At 39.5% G+C, this 20606-nt stretch overlaps 1 long non-coding RNA gene and 1 pseudogene across 1 annotated transcript; one reads left to right on the forward strand and one right to left on the reverse strand.

Moving 5' to 3' along the window:
• Positions 1 to 9706: 9706 nt before the first annotated feature.
• Positions 9707 to 12358, forward strand: LOC150059546 (uncharacterized). Its single transcript, XR_016536386.1, has 4 exons — positions 9707 to 9867; positions 10352 to 10422; positions 11192 to 11322; positions 12256 to 12358. It is a non-coding gene; the product is annotated as an uncharacterized LOC150059546 (long non-coding RNA).
• Positions 12028 to 12162, reverse strand: LOC150059547 (thymosin beta-15A pseudogene; annotated as a pseudogene).
• Positions 12359 to 20606: the final 8248 nt, after the last annotated feature.

Genomic DNA, 20606 nt, shown 5'->3' on the forward strand with positions numbered 1-20606 from the left:
ATCTCTTGAAGATCCCATTTGTCAATGCTGCTTCATTGTAGACTAAGTTTCCCACACATGAACTTTCCAACACAGCACTTCTAGGCTCATTTATGGTGTTCTAGTCATGTATTTTCTTTTGTTCTGCCACTTTCCTGAAAAACAGGCTGTATCAGTTTTCTGTTGCTCCTGTCAAGAATTACCACAAACTTAGTGGCTTAAGACTGCAGGACCTACTTATTATCCTGGAGTTCTGAAAGTCAGAAGTCCAAAGTGGGCTAAAATCAATGTGTCCACAGGGTTATGTTCTTTTCTGGCAGCTCTAAGGGAGGGAGAGTCTTTTTTTCTTGTCTTCCTGGTTCTAGTGGCTGCCTGCATTCTTGGCCTTGGCTCTTCCTCTATCCTCACGTTGGCCAGGGGTCTTATATCACATCAGCCTGGCACAGCTTTTCTGCCTCCCTCTTTTACATTTAAGCACTTTGTGAGTGATCACATTGGACCTGCCCACATAATCCAAGATAATCTCCCTATTATAAAGCTTGATGATAAGCAGCCTTACTTTCATTTGAAACTTTAATCCTCTCCTTTCATGTCACATAATATATTCACATGTTCTGGGGATTAGGATGTAGACATCTATCAGGTATGTGGGGGAGAGCAATTAATCCGAACACATGCAGCCTAAGCATGTAGTAATTTCATTATCAAATGGAAAAGATAAGATAGCCTGATTTACATTTCTTGGTGGAAACCTATTTATTTTTGTTTGTTCATTTTGCTGCTAGGGGAGTTTTAACTCAGACTTCTCACTTGTGCTTGCTTGCTTAGCTGGTTCCCTGCCATTCTTGGTTTTTATTTTTTAATGCTGATTATTTTGCAGTTGGAATCTCATAGACTTTTCTGCCTGGGCTGGCTCTGAAGCACAGTCCTTGGGATCTCAGCCTCCTGAGTAGCTAGGATTAGAAATGTGAGCTGACTTTTAAATTTTATTAGGGAAAGTATCTTTTGAATAAAATATGCCTCTAAAATAATGAATGATTAGTAAAAACAAAGTTTAATTATAGTACCTGTTTAATTATAGTACAGTTGGGACATAGTCTCTAGATATGGGCATATAAGGACAAAAATAATGTGCTACTCTTATTGTATGTACTAGTCTGTGAACAATGTCAATAAAAGAGAGCAAGCAGGTGGGTGGTGGGGTTGAGGTAGCATTCAGTGCACAAAAAAGAAATGAAGTGAGCCAGCATTTGTTCATTTAAAAATGGTGTTTTGCAGAAAACATTGCAGATTTTAATGTATTTAATAAATGCAACATGCAGATTAAGTGCAGTGTATACTGAGTATTTAAATTTAAAATGTACATTTCATAAATACAGTTTCAAGAGAAAGCATCATTTTGTGTATGCTAACACATTAAGTATATATCAGAAATTGATGTATATTTTAGCATACTTTCTGAAATTAAACTGCAGTTTTGTTGACATATTTGACTCTATATATGGTCAAAATGACTAGATTTGTATTTTCACAGTTCAAAATATTCCTCAAATGAAAACCCATGTTATTAATGATTGAATGATAGTTCTTAAAATTTTGAAGTAAAATAATTAAAAAAAATAATGTGCTGCATATTATTGTGAGAAGGTGTGTGTGTGTGTGTGTGTTGTTTAGGTAGTAGTATGTTGGATCTGATTGTGAGTGCCATGTGTGCCTCTTAATTGTCTACATCTATATTCTCAGTCATGTTATGTTTGATTAAATTAGCATAATGGCAGTATTTATACCACAGATATTAGCAACCCAAGGTTTTATTTTCCCTGGAAAGCCTGTTGTTTAATATAAGGTAGAGACTCCCAGCAGCACTGTATGACACTAGTGTACCTGAGGAATTAGCTCCTCTTGTAGCTGGGGAAGTAGCAAATTCCAGGACTCTGCAGGACCAGTTGTTTACCACAATCATGACTATCTTAGTACCCCAGTGCTACCAAGATTGCCACAATTGCCGCAAGAGTATTGGGCTGGATGGAGAGCTGGAACTTTCTCTTAGGTAGACAAAAGTGTGTTTTTTTGTTCTCATCACTATTGATCTCCTTCTGAGTCTAGGGTTTCCTGTGACTTGTCATAGCTTCATTTGTTGATACTCACCTATCCCCTCTAGCATTACCTTGGTTTTGCTTAGGCTCATTTTTTTTTTAATCTTGCTGCTTCAGTATCTGTGAGATCAGTGTTACAAAAACTTCAGGGAAGTCATTGGGTAGCTGTTAAAATATAGACTCCAAGGCTCTTTTCCAAAGGATTTGGACTGAGAAGACCTGGGGTGAGTCCCAGAATCTGTATTATTGACAAGCATGCTATTATTAGCATTAATTACACATTTGCTGCATGGCTGGCGTCTGAAATGTCCTTTAAAACTCAGTTGATAAAGGCTGGGTTTCCAAGGAAGCTGTATTCAGAGGTGGGACCTTTAGAAGGTAGTTGGATCCTGAGTTGTTATTGGGACTTTAACTCAGAATCTGAGCACTGTCTCTGAGCTATTATGCACAAGACTAGTGCTCTACCACTTGAGCCACAGGTCGACTTCTGGCATTTTGGTGGTTAATTGAAGATAAGAGTCTCATGGAATTTCCTACCTGGGTGGTTTTGAACTGGGAATCTTGAATCTCAACCTCTTAAGTAGCTGGGATTAGGGGCATGAATTCTGGCACCTGGTAAAGATCACAAAGGTTATTTTTATATTATTAATGGATCAATCCCCTGTAGGATTCATAACTTAATTGGCTCTGAGGAGGTAATGATAACCTGAAGAGGGGGATGTAGATGAAGGAAGTAAATCATTGGAGTTGGGCCTTAAAAGATATTTTGCTCGGCTTCTTCCTCTCTATATCTCTTTTTGCTACATGGTTATCATGGGGTAGGCAGCTGATTATAGACCGAAACCTCTGAAATCATATGGGGCAAAATGTACTTTTCTCCTTCAAGTTGGCTTTACTAAGGTATTTTGTGACAGCTATGGAAAGCTGACCAACACAATTATTATTAGCATTAGGGACCCAGCATTATTAAAAGACTCTAAGGTAGAGGTTCATGGATCACACTGACTGGCCCATCCTAGAAGCTTCTTGAAGGCCCAGCAGGCCTTTGTACTGTCCATATTCTGTGGGTTCACACTGGAGAAAAGAGAAAAAGCAGAGCCATATTAAAGAATGTAAGAGCATTTCCCAGCTGTTAGAGAAACTTGATGATGTTTATGCACACCGGTGGATACATGTTCCCAGCTTCCTAGAGAACTTTATCAGGTAGAAATGTGAAAAATTCATGCAACTGCCAAGACAGTAGATCCACATGGGCTCAAATTTCCTGTGTTTGATACCATCTGAATGACTTCTTGAACTTTCTTCTCACCGTGGTCATGCTTCCTGGTTGTTATACAGACTGAAACCTCATAGCCACAGACAATATCTGCTGAGAGGAGGATTTGGTCTTTACAAACCCAACCCAACTTGTTTTTCAGCAGCAAACCACTTGAACTGTGGCAATTTTCTTAGCAGGAAAATTTTTAGATGGTCATGTGGTTTCTACTTTTACTCTATTTTCATTTTACACGGGAAATATTTGGGATCAGATTGATTTTCCTTAAAACTATGGTCAAAATTAATTTATACTGACTTGATTAAAAAGACAGAAATTGCTATCTTTAAAAGAATTTGACCTCAAATCCTCTGATATTTGAGAAGAATAGTTTATCCCCCAGGATGCAAACTTTCAGTAGCATGTAGGCAAGTTTCAAGTAAAGGGAAGAGTAATGAAAAATCTAATATAAAACCCATAATTTTCTAAAGATGTCTGTTCCCTATTAAGATCAAGTACATGTCAGTCATCTTATATTTTTGGAACACCCACTGATTGTGGGAAATATACTAGGTACTTTTGCATATGTGGAAACTTATTTAGTATTAAAGATTTTTATTTTCTTTCTAGTTTAAAGAATATATATGGAAAAGGAGATGTTTTCCGTATCTCATTAACATAGTTGGTATGTGAGTTGTTTAGTAAGAAAAGACCCCTGATCACAAAGCCTTGTATCTTCCTACAAACAGTGAGGAAAGTATCTGTCTCATATTGATTGTAACAGGACATCATGGGAGTCAAACACAATGATTTTAGAGTTTCATCAAACAGTAAGAACAAAATTAGCAATTAAAAAAATAATACATATGTTAAACATGATTTATAAATATTACATCTCCATGTAGGTAGGGAATTCCAGGATTTAGAATTCCAATATAGTCCTTATTCCAATTTCACTTAGTAATATAGTAAAATAATTATGTTATCCTTTTGAGATCTCATTACTGTATTGTATGTGGAGATAAAATTATAGCATTATTATTTTGAAATGAGAAGGAAATGTTTCTCTTCCTTTACTTCTTACTGTTTCTAGAAGTATCTCCATACAATGTGAGTTTTCACAGATGGGCTGGTCAGAGAAGGTACAGTCAGCTCCCAGCTCCCCTGGGGAGATGGAGAGTGTTAGTCACACTCACACTTAAACAGTCATAGAATGGAGAGTCATGATATTCTTTTTTCCTTCCTGTTTTGCTTTTGCCCAGATTTAAAATTTATTTGTGTGTGTGTGTGTGTGTGTGTGTGTGTGTGTGTGTGTGTATGTGTTAGCATTAAATGCAGTCTAAAGCACCATGCCTTTTCCAGATTCCAAATATTACATGAAAGAAATATTTTTCAGGGGCCTGGAGTTTGGCTTAGTGGTTAAAGTGCTTGCCTAGCATGCACAAAGACCCGGGTTCGACTCCACGGTACCACATACATAGAAAAAAGCCGGAAGTGGTGCTGAGGCTCAAGTGGTAGAGCTCTAGCCTTGAGAGAGTCCAAGGACAGAGCTCAGGCCCTGAGATCAAGCCCAGGACCGGCAAAAAAAAAAAAAAAGAAATATTTTTCAATATAAGTATGACTTATTGATTACTTAAAGATACTATTTTATTCTCTTTTTACCTCATACATACAACAATTTTGTATATAGTAAAATCAAGGTCCATTGAAAAATTATATAATTATGCTTATATAATTATATGATATAATTATATGAATCTAGATTATAAACACTTCAAGATTTGCCAATGATATTGCATAGTTTTCTTCCTTGAGTAATTTTCCTGTTTACAGAAGTAATAAAGGTTATGTGCAAAATACATTCATTCCTTCTCAATAGACTATAAAATCTTGACTCATTCTAGCATCAAACTTTAAAGTCTGAAGTCCAAAGTTCATCTAAGTGCTCTTATCTACATTAGATATTGCAATGATGTTTTATAGAATGTTTCTTATAAGGCCTGCATTCTACAGTATTGTCTCCAGGAAAGAGCATGTGTTCAGTAAATATTTATGAATTAGTAAATTGTGTTTATGGATATATAATGTTTCATAATATACTAGGCATGGTGGTATATGATTGAAATCAAGGGGCCAAGGCAGAAGAGTTGTGATTTAACAGCAAGCTTGGATAAAGTTGTCAAGAAAGTTATGGGCATAGTTCAAGAAGTAGAGCACTTAACTAATCAGTACAAGGTTCTAGGATCAATTCCTAATACTGAAAAAAAAACCCCAAATACCTAACAGCTATAACTGAATTTTAACAATTCCTGTTCATTCATTTAAAGTGGGGAAAATGAGATATTACTTATGTTAACTATGGCCACATTAGAGAAGAACGAAGACCAGATGCCATAGGAAAGAAACCAGGAGGAAAGGAAAGGAGGGAGACCAAAGGAAAGGAAGATGGAACTTTCATAGTGATCACATCACTCAAACACTCACCCATTCAACTTCAGTAATGTGAAGAAAGGTCCTAAAGTGAGTTTTCACATGTTTTTATGTATTGAGTCTACTCGTAAGAATGATTCAACAGCAAGAAACTGAGTCTATCTCAAACTGGACTTAGCAGTAAAGATATGTAGTGAATCTCACAAATGAAAATCTAGAAGTTGGCCAGTCAGGCATGTTTTGATAAAGGCCTTGCCTTATGTTCCTGTGAGTGCATAACAGCTTTGCTTGCTGTTCTCATGTTAGTTTGGTCATCAGAACTACATGCCTTTTGGTTCACCAGGATGTGAAAAAGAGAATGAGAAAAGACTTGACATTCTTTAAGAACAAGAAAAGAATAATTTCTGCTGAAGACTTCCCTATCTGGCTATCCTTAATGGGACCAGAGGTCTCTATCCCTTGGCCAATTGCTGACAGACAAGGTGAGTGGAGATGGGATTACCATGGTTAATGCAAATGAACTAGCTAGGAAGAAGAACTCATGATCGGTATGTGTAATATATTTCAGTTTAACAAATAACCAAATCTCAACAATAAGCATGTGTTCAGCTTGTATGCCTGTGTTTTGGCTGAGGTGCCTCTGCTCTATGAACCTCTCCTCCTCTGCTCCACACAGCTTCTCCTCCCAGGACTGAAGCCAGCTCTTTGACAGAGTTTCACAAGGCTTATAGATTTAAAATACACTATCCCTCCTTTCTTTTTTTCATATATTTTATTGTAATTAATAGAAGGGTTACATTATATTCACCAGATAGAAGGTGCATTACTTCACATACATTGATACCCTTTCACATGTCTTGGTCCCCATTTCCCTCCCCCCCCATCCCTCATCTTAATTTCCCCCCTTCCCTATCCAATTTCAAATAACCAAATACGCATATATCCAATATATCAGATAACAAAGTGAAATACTGTAACAATATGAGATAACCAAGGGACAGCATAAGAGATGAGAGATAACATAATACATTAAGGACAACAATAACTCATTATTTGGCTTTTGTTTCTATATCCTAGAGGTCCTTTCATTTAGTGTCATACTGTATGGCCTTGTGTATCTAGGTTTTGCTCTATTGCAAATCTCTGCTAGGAGAGCCCAAGGTTTCTACTGATTATGACAAATGACCATCCCTCCTTTCTTATGTTATTGGTACCAGCAAGTCATGTGGCTATTATTACAGTCAAGAAGAGGAAAAATACATTTTGTCTACGAAGGAAACTTCAAAAACACATGGCAAAGGTGTAGCTGGTCATAAAGCAAGGCTGAGTGAAAAGTTCAGAGTGCCAAGAAATTTAATAAAGATAAATACCATTTTAATGTAAATTGTAAAAATGAAAATTAATGAAAAAAATTATGAAGAGTAAAATACCAAAATTTCAAATCGATGGAACTGCTATAAGGAGGAATAAAATAGTCAATAACTCAGTCTAAATAGAGAACCAATCACAGTGCCCTCTTTTTTTATCTGCCTTGCTCAACCTCAGGAAATAAACAGGTAACTCTGATCTCTTGAGTTTGCTGTTTGTTTCCTCTTAGATCTGTACCTCAAGTATTTGGCTGTCGGGAAATTTAATAGGAAAAATATGAAGTAACTGCCCAAAAGAATAAACGTTTTCTTAAGTTTTTTTTTTTTTTGGCTAAAGCAAACATAACAGACCAAAAAAAACAAGAGAAAGAAGAAAGGAAAGTAAAACAAAACAAGGAAATTGAGTTCCATTCAATGATTTTTGTATGTGAACCCATTTCTTGTTTGTAGTTCCAGAATTGGTATAATTTCCTGGAAAATGATCATTTGTAATGTAGTACAATCATTCTTACAACACTGAGAGACCAGGTTTCATAATGCTTGTAGATTTTTAATACAGTTCTTGTTTTGACAAAGTACAGTGAAAGCCTTTTTGGATCCATCACAAGTTATGGCATGGGTGCTTAACTTTTTATAAATGAGATTGGCTTAGGAATTCAAGAGCACACGTTTGTGTGGGGAGACCATTCTCTGGTCTTATTTGGTGAGTGATATGCTAATCCCAGCACTGAGAATGTTGGCAGAAAGAAAGACTTCGAAGTTCACAGGGCTCAATGTGTGTGGAACTGCCATAGCTGCCACAGAACTATGCAGGAAATAATTCTCAAAGAAACAAAGAAGGAAAGCATTGCAGGGTCCAAAGTTCTGTCATTGTTTTATTTTGAGAGCAGATCTCTTGTCTAGATTGAAATGCTAGAGCTACAACCTAATTTTTCTTCTACTGGGAATCATCATCTGGCTCGGGTAGAATGACAACTGCCTTCTACCTCAGGTGATGCTTCACCCCAACCACTGCTCCCTAGAACTTATGTGATGGGGGGCTGGGAAGTTGACATTAAACCAAGAAAAAGAACAGAGTGACTGATATCTACCAACACATCTACTGAACTGTTAGCCTCCTAATTGTTCCTGTGTGTGGAGTCTCCAGTGTCCCCATTTATAGCTATAATGTACTGTGTCTCCATTCCCCCTCCTCCACACTCTAAAAGGCCAGTGTACCAACAGGAAGAGTTAGCTTAGGAGGGGCTGACTCACAGTGACAAGACTGTTTAGCTGGTGGGTCTTAAAGTGGGAACCAAGAGGAAGGAGTATAAGCCTTAGAAGAGCTGTTGACAGCTGGGTAGTGTGGAGACATAAGTGTGAGAATGAGTGAACTTTGTGGGGGAAGTTGTTAGGAGACGCAGAAGTGAAACCAAAGACTTCAGAGGCCTCCATAGAGATAGACTATGCATACCATCACTGCAAAGTGATATTTACACTGCAAGTGGGATGGGAAGGGGTAAATATAATCTCTTAGGCTAATCAAGATCAGGAGAAAATACAGCAAAAGAATATGTTAGATCAAAATCCAACAAACAATAAAAATAGTTAATAGGATGCTCAATGTCCTTCTAAATTTCTCGTTTGAAATCTATTGTTACATTCGAGAATTATTCTCTAACCCAAGTGTAATTGTCCCATTTCCTTGATTTAAACAAGTCCGATGGGTTCTCATTAAACTAAAATTTAGACTTTTCTGCATGGCATAAAATTCTCTTTAAAATTGGACTTCAGGACCTAGAGTGCAATTCAGCTTTACCAAACTTGTGTCACATGAGGAAACCTTGGGTTCAATACAGGTACAGAAAAAAAAACAACAACCAAGCAAACAAGCAAGGGAACAGATAAACATGTCTAGCTGTAAGCTATTTCATTCAACATTCAAAATAAGTATTTACTCATCATCTGTTTTATTCTGTTCCAGGTCCAAATGCGTAGGTAAGCCAAAGTTACTTCAACCATGGCTCCCATACTGTCACCATGCAGTAGTCCGGATGCCACCCTCTCCCATTGTGCTGCATTTATGCAGTCTTCTGTGCCCTCCCTGTCCTTTACCGGGGAACTCTTACTCCTTCAAGACCTCTTCTTCATAGCCCTCTCTCCCTGACCAAATTGAATTAATAGTTCCCCTTTCTGTTTTCAAATAGATCAGACTTTGTATTCCAAGGGATAGGGCATAGAATTTTATTATCGTTCTTAGTTATTTATGTCTGGAATTGGTTTGTAAGAGCAGTGAAGGAGTGAGGGTCCATAAGAGTCGGCCACTACTGACTCTAAGTAAAAGAAGGGAGAAATGAGTGAAGCAGTCAAATCTGCACAGGAAGCTCAGGCACCAGGTAAACGTGGGGGCAAGGAGCAAAAGATTGTTTGTGTATGGTGTGTGTGTGTGTGTGTGTGTGTGTGTGAGAGAGAGAGAGAGAGAGAAAGAGAGAGAGAGAGACAGAGACAGAGAGAGAGAGACAGAGAGAGAGAGAGACAGAGAGAGAGAGAGACAGAGACAGAGACAGAGACAGAGAGAGACAGAGAGAGAGAGAGAGCGAGAGCACATCAGGAACAGACCAACTGACTCATCATTTGGTTAGATATATGAAAGGCAGATTCCAGACTGTAGGACCTGCTGGCCTGGTTTGGAGGGGCCCCATGCTCAAGATAGGCATGTGGGGAATGGAGCCAGTACTGCAGCGTTGGGAGCAAAGTTCAGGTTGGTACTATATTCAAACCCTAGGCTCTATGCTTGACTGTGGGAGACGTGATCTAAACTTGCTTCTAGAAAGGTAAGTGCCTACATATGTGAGGGCATGTGAGTGTGGGTTCATGTGTGCATGTATCTGTGTGTGTGTACACGTGTACATGTGTGTGTGTGTGTGTGTTTGAGAGAGAGAGAGAGAAAGGGAGAGAGAGAGAGAGAGAGAGAAGAGAGAGAGAGAGAGAGAGAGAGAGAGAGAGAGAGAGAGAGAGAGAGAGAGAGAGTGAGTGGGGGAGAAGAGAGGAGGGTTGCCACATGCCTTTGAAAGGGCAGAACTACAATAGATGAGTAAAATGGTAGAGGCTGAGGGTGGGGAGAGCAGGAGAGGCATTGCTATTTCTTCCATAAGAAGAAAAGATGGTAGATGCTCATAACACAGGCACAAAACCAAGTTACTGGTCCTGTTGAACCTCTCATTAACACCTTATTTCTTTAACAGAAGGCTGAAAAAAATGGACTTAGCTTGTTGACAATTTCATTGCCCAGGAGACATAGGAAGAATGGAAGTAGGTAAGTGCTACCTGTGATCAATGCTAATGACAAGCCACAGGGCTCCTCTTGGGCACCTTGAGAGGAAGTGGGTATGCAAAGGAGACTCGGACATATGTTATTGAACTCTAAATGTGTAGAATGCCAGGGGGTAAGTAAACATGGTAACAAAGCCAGGCCTTGGGAAGAAGCTGCCCCCCAAATGCCGGGGTACTTATAAATTACAACAATTCTGATTGAACATAGGAGAGGCACCTCGTTCTTTCCCTCCCTCCCTCCCTCCCTCCCTCCCTCCCTCCCTCCCTTCCTTTCTTCCCTCTTTCCTTCTTGCCTCACCTCTCCCCCCTCAACAGAGTGGTGGCCCTGATGCTCTCTAATGAGCTCCACATCTGAAGGGCAGCTATAAAACCACTAGGAAGAATATATGACCAAGATTAAGGCATAAGGATTATGTCAGAGAGCCCACCTTACAATGAGTTGAAGCTGTAAGTATAGTGAAGAACAGAGAAGATTTTTACAGTCCCATTAAAACAAGAAGATGAAGGGCCCTGGTGAGTGACGAGGGCCCAGTGGTTAGAAGCATGGATTTTGCCTCTCAGGTTCTATAAAAGGAACCTTACAATTGTTCCGAGAAATCAACAAAAATAAGACAGAAAGAGAATGGGTATGGAGTGACAGAATGGAGGAGCTGAAAGTTGACAGTGACTGCCGGTCCAGGAAAGCTAGAACAGGCAGTGGAGAAAGCACAAAACTCTCATGCTTTCTCTTTGTAATTTTCTATGCCCATCAGAATCAGTTTGTGGCTGTGTGAAAGAGAAAGAAACTCAGAAGAGCACCTCATTCTTCCAAATCAGAGCTGGTCTCTCAACCTGGGCCACATCATCTGCCACCACTTACAGGCCCAATCTAGAAGCCCTGGCTGTGAGTTTACATTTCATTCTAAAAAGTCATGATCAAGGTTAGGCATAGTAGTTCATGCCTGTAATCTCAACTACTCTGGAGGTAGAGTTCCAGAGGATAGTGCTTTGAGGCAAGACAAAAAGTCAGAAGGATGGGTGGATGGGTAAATCCATCTCTGCTATCCTTTACTTAGGCTACTTTAAAATAGACTAGGAAGCTTCAGTGTCTGTAATCCAGGATATGTATTAGCATTGATACCTTACTGATATTTTGTATTTAATTTTTCCTTATTTTGGTTCTTGTTTATGTACTTTATTAATTCATGGGTTGTATTTACTTGCTTTGTTGTGGGCTTTTTTGTTTTGTTTTGTTTTTTGGTCCACCAAGAAATCTAAGCCAGACTGGGAGAAAATGCTCTTTCTTTCTTTCTTTTTTTGCAAAAGCATCCAACTTTTGATTGATTATGAAGCAATGAAGGCACCTAGTATGTTAAAACTGGCTTGTTCTGTTACACACAGGGTCATCAAGGATGAGATTACTGTGATGTGCATCTGCTGTCCGAATTTCCCTCTAAAAAAAAATTTAAGGGAGCCTGGCTACTGCTGACCTCTTAGGGAACATGATGGAGAAACCATCTGCAGATGCCTCACGTTGCTACACATGGGCTTAAAAAAATCAAGCCTCGTAGGTATTGTTGCTGCTTGTTCTTGAGAGGGTATCCCCATTTTAGGATGTTTGGATATGTTCTTCCTGCTGGATAGTTTCCTTTGAGGGAAGAGTGTTTTTTTCCTCAGTATTAGTTTACTTCAATTTTGATCAATCAAACCTCTCCACTTCGGACATGTCTGGTTTATCACGCATCTTCAGGAAGAGGCTGGAGGCCTGGTGACCTTGGCTGAAGGAGAAGGCTTGCTGGCACCGGGCAGGTTGGGTCCATCTTTTTCTTTTTTCTAGGTTGGTAAATGTGGCCGGGAGGATGTTCTGAAGAATTTGAAGAGATATTTCTAGATTGTATAATCAAGTAAAAGAAAAGGAAAGAACACCTTCAATAAATAACCTGTAGCTACTTGTATCCATAATTGAATTCTATTTCTTAACTCCCTCCCCCACTCCTTTTTTTTTTGCCTGTCCTGGGGCTTGAACTTAGGGCCTGGATACTGTCCTTGGGCTTTCTCAAGGCTCTCACTCTACCACTTGAGCCATAGCACCACTTCCAGCTTTTTCTGTGTATGTAGTACTGAGTAATTGAACCCAGGTCTTTGTGCATGATAGGTGAGCACTCTACTGCTAGGCTACAATCCCGGCCCCTCTTTAACTCCCTTTTTAATAGTGTATTGCAGTTAAAAAACTAGCAAGGTATAGTATTTAGAAGGGATATTGTACTTACAAGGTATGGCATTGAGAAGCCTTCTTTCTAATGAAATAATACTGTCAGTGAACAAAAGGCTAAAGATAAACCAATAAGGCAAAAGTCCAGACCATTAACATCCTATTTGAAGTTAAAACATTGTATTATATGGGGAAAGGGTTCAGATGAAGTCTTTTCCTGTTTCTTAGGCTATATGGGAAAGAAACGGCTTGGGTAAACTTATTTTCCATTCTTAGCACTCAAACTAGATACAATATAAATCTGATATAGCTGTCTCCAGCATTTGTCATCACTCCTGGCTGGTCTACTTGATCTGTGAAAATGAGATTATTTGAAGACCTGTCATAGATTTTTCAAGCTAAATAAGATATATTAATAATATAAATGTTTTTGGGTCACTATATATCTTAATAAAATAACATTTATGTCTGGAGAGTGTGTCTGGAAAGCCTACCCAGAGCCATATCTATTTACTTAAACCAAGAAAGGAAACTGCTGCCAGCCCTTAGCTCTTCCTGCCCCCATGGCTAAGACAGATAATTTTAGGTGCACACAGGGAGGTTTCTTGGAGAGTATTAGCTCCCACGTTGACATTAAGAATCAGTAGAAAACTATTTCAGAGGTGAAGACTCATATCAGGTACAGCCAATTTCTCCTCTCTGTTTAGATCTCAAACCTATGTAGAGATTCTAACAGAATTTTAGAGTCACATTGTAATTTCTGGGAACTCTGGCTCATATTTTATATCAAAATGATGAAAGGGCTGTGTTTCTGGGACCAACCTTTTGAAGCACTTTGTGGCACGACACTCTTGGTGATTGCCTGATGAGCATAGGACACATGTTACTTCCATGCAAAGGTGGTTTGTCTAGGGGTAGAGGCTGGCACTATGTGGATTTGATGATCTCCTCCTTCAAGGGAAGCAATCTATTAGCTCTAAGGATAGATGGTGTGCCATATTTATGTCATACCCTTTCCTGTACTGCAAACCACAGATATCTTAGTAGTTCATAGGCCTTGTGGTTACCAAAAAAGAATTGTTTTGTTTGTCTCACATTGGAATTGCATTACATATACTCTGGATCATCTCAATATTTTGGCAGTTCCTTCTCAGGAGAAATGCTTCCATTTCAGCATTGAGGACCATTTATTCAATTGCTTATTATTGCCTATTTGACTCAAAGACAATTTCATGTGCCTTGTAATGCCACACAGCAAGAAAATAAATAGAATCTAACATTTTAATTTATAATTAAAAATTACTTTCTGTTGACAATAGCAGGTATTAATATGACCCAAGGGGTTATTTGTGTTCTTTTGAGCCTTAAGAGAACCTTATAATATTATATTTCTGTGAAGAAATATAAAAAAGTGAACCAAATGATAAAGATGTGTTCTGAGAATAATGTTAATAGAGCTAGAGATCAAAGACTGGTATCAACACCATCAAAATGACTGTTTAGGCAATGACCTTTAAAAGGGTATGATCTAACTACAAATGTGTTGAATGGGCAAGAAGGAAGGAGTGACAAACTTAGCTGCCATTTTATACTTTATACAGATCAGTGTATCAGTTTCATAACAAAAATCTGGAGCCTGATGACCAAGCAGATAAAGTTTAATAGGGAGAGTGAATGAGGAAAGGCCAGGAGCCCAGAGAAGCAGTGGAGAGCACAGTTACCCAAGGATGAGCTTTAAGACGCAGTTCTTGTTGGATGGTAGAGAAAGGAAACACCAGCCAGAAGGCCAGGACCAGGCCCCGGGTCAAGTCTTGATCTTCTTCAGGTCTTCCTGCTGCTCATTTGGGAGAATGTAGATTGCCCTGAGGTCTGATTTGGTGGCCATGTAGAGTTCACAATTCTTTGGCTTGAACTCACTATTTGGTCTATAAGTCACTCCAGAGAGTATAATGTGGAATTAATTTCTGGTTATTTTTGCTTGGGAGTTTCATATATATGCAGTCTTGAAGATTTACAGACAACTCAGCCTTCCTTTGTGATTTAATCTTATTTTCAACACGTTTCTTCCCATGGTATTGAAACATGGCAGGCAAATGGAATTAATTTGCAAGCATATTATAAAGAAGTGAATATTTAAGCTAAAATACCTTTGCAGATAGTTAACATTTTCAAATATTTATTGGAATGGTGTGTGACAGAAATATAACAACCCATAACAACACTTAAGAAACATTATATAAAACTGTGAGCTGGGTGCTCATGGCTCACACCTGCAATCCTAACTACTCAGAAGGCTGAATCTGAGGATCATGGTTCAAAGCCAGCCCAGGCAGGAAAATTCATGTAACTCTTATCTCCAATTAACCTCCAGGAAACCAGAAGTGACACTGTTCTCAAGTGGTAGAGTACTAGCCTTGAGCTAAAGCGCTCAAAGACAGAGTCCAGGCCCAGAGCTCAAGCCCTACAACTAACAACAACAAAAAAACAAAACAAAACAAAACAAAGTACAACTGGGCACCAGTCGCTCATGCCTGTCATACTAGCTATGCAGGAGGCTGAGATCGGTGGATTACAATTTGATGCCAGCCTGGGCAGGAAAATCTGTGAGAGACTCTTTCTCTGTGTTTTTTTTTTTTTTTTTTTTTTTTTTTTGCCAGTCCTAGGGTTTGAACTCAGGGCCCCAGCACTGTACTTAGACATGTTTTGTTTTGTTTTTTCCTCAAGGCTAGTGCTCTGTCACTTGAGCCACAGTGCCACTTCTGGCTTTTTCTTTTCATATGGTACCAAGAATTGAAACCAGGGCTTCATGCATGCTAGGCAAGTACTCTACCACTAGGCCATACTCCCGGCCCCATAGGATAATTCTATGTTTAATTTTTTGAGGAACCTCCATACTGCTTTCCAGAATGGTTAAACAAGTTCACATTCCTATCAACAGTGTATTAGGGGTTCCCTTTTGGTTACATCCTTACCAGAATCTGTTATTGTTTTCTTGATAATAGCCATTTTAATTGGGTTACTTCTTTTTTTTTTTTGGTTGGGGGCAGGTTAACTGGGTCTTGGGCTGAGAGCCTTGCACTCTCACTTGGCTTTTTCACCTAAGGCTGACACTCTAACACCATATTTCTACTTCTGGCTTTTTGCTGGTTATGTGCAGATAAAAGAGTCTCAGTGTTGGGTGCTGTCGGTTCATGGCTATAATTCTAGCTACCCAGGAGGCAGAGATCTGACGATGATGGTTCAGTCAGCCTGGACAAAAAAGTCCCTGTGAGACTTGTAAGACTCTTATCTCCAATTAACCACCAGAAAACCAGAAGTGGCACTGTGGTTCAAAGTGGTAGAGAGCTAGTCTTGAGTAAAAAAACTCAGGGACAGAGCCCAGGCCCTGAGTTCAAGCCCTATAACAACAACAAAAAAAACTATGTAATTATATAATAAAAGAGCAACATTTTATTGATTAAAACAATTTATATAAGTTATCTTTTATAAACAAAAGAAAACCACAATTAGAAAAAAAGGAAAGTTGTTTGCCTAAATTATGGAATGTAAGTATTAAATTCATCGAAACATGCATTGCCTTAGTCTGCTTCGGCTAGGTACCACAGTCTGAGCAGCTTAAGAAATTTATTTCTCAGTGCTGGAGGCCGAATAGTTTTCAGTTCAAGGTGCTGGCTGGCTAGGCATATGAAACCTTGTCTTTTGGCTTGTGGTGGGTATCCCCTCAAATAACCCGTGTGTTCTTATGCAGACAAATACACAGTGGGGTAAGGTCACACTCTGATTTCTCTTCTTTATAATAGAAGGGCACCATCTCCATCCAGTTAGAGCTCCATCTTTATGAACTTATTTAATCTTAATTATTTTCATGAAGGTCTTATGTCAAAATATAGTCACATGGAGTTGGGATTTCAGTGTGTGAGTGTGGAGGGGGGGGTCACAAATATTTAACCCATAACACATATGCTAATTAAATGTGTAGTTCTAAACATTTTAAACCAGCTAAAATATAACTATTTGACCTACTCAAAAAGTAATGAACACAACTTAATGAGCATCACACTTAAGTCTGTTACATGGCCTGTAAATTATGCCACAATAGAAAAATAAAAGATATTAGAAAAGTAGAAAAAGGTGATGGCTCTTGCTTTGAAGGCAGCAAGGCCATGGTGCTGCCATTATCCTTTTATGACAAATTGTATCCTACAAATTGCAACTCAAAAAATACTTTGCTCTACCTGATTTTATTTACACTGTAATTCCAGAAGCTGTCCTAGAAGGTCCGTATCTGTTGAACAGCAATGGGTGCTTGCAAGATGGGTTAACATGGTACTCTCCGCGTGAATATACAGAATATTGCTTTCTGCCAAGAACTAGTAATCTAGATAACTTCTGTGGCCTAAGAAGTTGTCTTGTGAGGCTAAACTTGTAAGACAGAACTTGGAGATTCTTCTTTTCATCCTGTAGAACTAAGCAGAAAGATCCAAGCAATCCAGGTAAGGAGGACATTGGTCACATGGAGGTTACATGTATACGGCCTTATCAACAAGACTATTTCCTAGAGACTTTAATAAAATGAACAATCATAATGGTGATGACAATAGCATGAGGGAGTGTGGTACGGCATAGATGGGGTCAGAAGAGACATTCTCATTAAAATTGCTTGCTGCTTTCTGTCACTTTGAATCTCAGGATGTCTATAGCTGAGTTGTCATTTTTGGGCTTGTCACAGGGGCTTTTTGTTCCTTCAGTAATACTTCTACCTTTATGGCTGAGGACTTAAATAGAATTGTTTTGTCCTGAGGCAGCCAAGCCTGGTTGATAGTCTATGTTTAGCTACTGGACCTACTATGCACTCGGCTATGAGTCCCATGAGGACAGGAGCTACCTCTGTTGTGCTCAGTGTCGTGTCCCTAGATAGCAGCTCAGTGATTGCCACATAATAGATCTGCAATAAATTCAAGCTATCCAGTGGGGACCCATACTTTGTAACACCGAGTCTTGAGGAAGTAACTAAGTTCAAGAAACAATCTGCTCCTTGTGAGGACTACTGAAAATAAATAAAGGAATAAAATAAAGCCATTTGAAGAAGCAGATTAAAAAAGTAGTGTGATTTTTTTCTTACCAATATCTAAATGTACTAAATTAAAGTGAAAGCCCTGAATCAAAACATTTTACAGCTGCTTTCCTAACCGAGAGCCTGGAGTTGTGACAGGGCTGCAGCTCAGAGCACCATAAATTCTAGGCTTGTCCGTGGCATTGTTTTGATAGTGATGTTATGGCTAGGGCAATGGCTTGCTTATTAAAGAGTTTAGCCTCTGCTTCCTGACTGAGTTCCTGGGTCAGGTGACCTCACCCCATAATCTCAGTAAGCTCTATCCATTGGAACTCTGGGTGAGGATGAAAGTAATGGTGACCAAAAGACTAGGCCCAGCATTAGTGTGTGTTTGTCTGTCAAGTGATCATATGACAGTTGTGTTGGTAACAGTCAGACAGGCCAACCTCAATGGAAACACAAATACTGAGCATGTGTGATAGCTGCAATGACCCCTTTCTGAGAGCTACTTGAGTTGGACCCAGAGAAGTGGTTCCTAGCTGGGTATCAGTTGGTGAGGCACTGAAATTCCACAGCTAGTTGAGCTAATCCCTTATAGAGGTCCTGGAGATATTTCCACTGCTGCTGTCTTCTCTTCTGAACTGGTCATCTGAATATGATAAATGTGAGTTTTACTGCTAAGATTAGATATTCCCTCTGTCCTAGTTCTGTCTAGTGGGGTCATTTTCAATATAAACATGAAAGAAGTTAAAAGAAAGCTAGTTTTGGCTGCGTCATCTAAAACACCATGGTCTTCATGAGCAAATGAAACAGCTTCCTTGGAACGTGAAATCTGGATGCATTTCTATAGCTGGTGGAAGGTAGCAAAAAGAGAATTCTGAGTGTAAGAGGAAGTGATATTGTGACATTGTCCAGGAGGAGCAGGTGTTGTCTTTCAGGTCCTCTTCTCACAGTGAGAGTTATTGTGGGTGGGAGTTGCTTGGTATTGTGGAGCAGTTGATGGGAACCATCTCTTAGTATGCCACTGTGGGTGGATAGAACCCAGAGTACCTGGCATTTGACTGGCCAGTGGACCACTGTTCTTGCTCAGTGCTTGGGTCACTGCTGTAGAAGTTGCAATGAGTCTTAACTGCATTAAGTTCACAGTTCAGGCTGACTTTTGCAGATGGGCCCGGGGTTTGCAATCCCAGAGAGAAACTAAGCACACCATGTGACATCTCTCTGGGTAGGAGTAAAGGTGCAGAAAGCTGGGCGTGGTGGCTCATCCCTGTAATCCTAGCTACTCAGGAGGCTGTGATCTGAGGATCATGGTTCAGATCCAGCCCAGGCACTAAGGACCGTGGGACTCTTATCTCCAGTTAACCACTAGAAAACAAGAAGTGGTGCTGTGGCTTCAGAGCTGAAGAGCTCAGGGACAGTGCCCAGGCCCAGAGTCCAAGCCCCATGACAGACAAAAAAAGAAAAAAGTCCAGAAAGACAGAGGAGGAGCCACATGCCTTGCCGGTGAGAGAAGCATACTTTTAGACATGAGAGATGTTGGATATTTTGAAGTTTCAAGTGGATTCAATGTGATTATTCCATTATATCTTTGTTAGATCACTAGGTCCTAGTGTATGCTGGGCACAAGGACTGACAGGAGTCCCTGGGAAAGGGACATAGCTGCTAAACTCAGACTTCTAGGGGCTGGCACATGGTGCTTTCCTACAGGACCCCCTTCATGTGCACCCCTTGAGCCCAGAGGCAGTCCTCATGGAGGATGGCTGAGGGCCTTTGTTATAGAGTGCCTCTCTGGGAGCCATCAAAGGCTGTGTGAGAAGGATAGACATGCCAGCCTCCCTCCTAACACAGGATGGGGCTGGATTGATTCCTACCTTGGCCTCACCATTATGTGATCAATGTGTGCATGCTCATTCTGTGAGGAAAGTGCTAGGCAAGCTGCAGGAGTGCCAGGCAGATACAGTGCCCCTGGTAGGAGGATGCTGAAGCTGGGGAAGCGAAAACTAGCCCTGGGGATCAAGAAACATGTGGGCATCCCCTTGAGACCTCTACATATTACAGGAGGACTTTCCAAAAGGGAGGGTTGTACAATACTGAATAAGAAAAGTAGAATAAAACCAAATTTTTATATACATTTACTCCACATGAAACAAAAGCAAGATTACATGGTTTTGTGTCTGACTCTCCTCTTCTCTTACCATTACTTCAAGAACATTCCCCTGTGCCCTTAAATGACTTATTTCTTGCTGAATTCTAAGGAAATTCTTTATGCTCAGACATCATGCTTCATAGCACCCAACAAAATCCACAAAAGAGCTCTCCCTGCACATAAATTGAAACATTTGACTTAGGTCAATTTAAAAAACAAAGGGAGTTGGGAAGATAAATGATTTGGCTCTATAGTGGCATGTGGGATCGAGTACAATATAGCAAAATATCTGTCTTATGAAAAAAGTCAAAGGAAAAGATTATGCTCAGAATTGCTCCTGGCTGACTGGCCTAGGGTTATTAATTCAAATGTCCCTCCTATTGGTGTTGTTAATGGCTTCAAACAGCTCTTGTCTCCTCTTATCCAAGGGGGAAAATTGGATGTTTTCCAAAGAAAATAACAGTAGCAGAAGGAAGCCAACATTTGCAGCATTGTTAGATAATTCCAACTATTAATTTTCTTCAACCAAGTCCCTTTTCATTTTTCACAGATATTTTTACATTGCCCAAATCTACAGAATAGACATTCCTAATATGTAAAAAGATTTCTAAATAAAAAAAGAACTTTCTCATTTAATTAACATCATGTCTTCTTTTTTCTGGGCTATTTCACTAACGTAAGACCCTGAGAAAATAGCCCAGAAACCTCAGATGTGGTCATTTTCAGTTGGAGGTGGAGATGAGGAATGACAACAGGCATTAGAATCTTTGGGAACAA

The sequence above is a fragment of the Megascapheus bottae genome, chromosome 8, assembly GCF_031878675.1.
Source record: "Megascapheus bottae isolate mThoBot1 chromosome 8, mThoBot2.hap1, whole genome shotgun sequence".
NCBI lineage: Eukaryota > Metazoa > Chordata > Mammalia > Rodentia > Geomyidae > Megascapheus > Megascapheus bottae.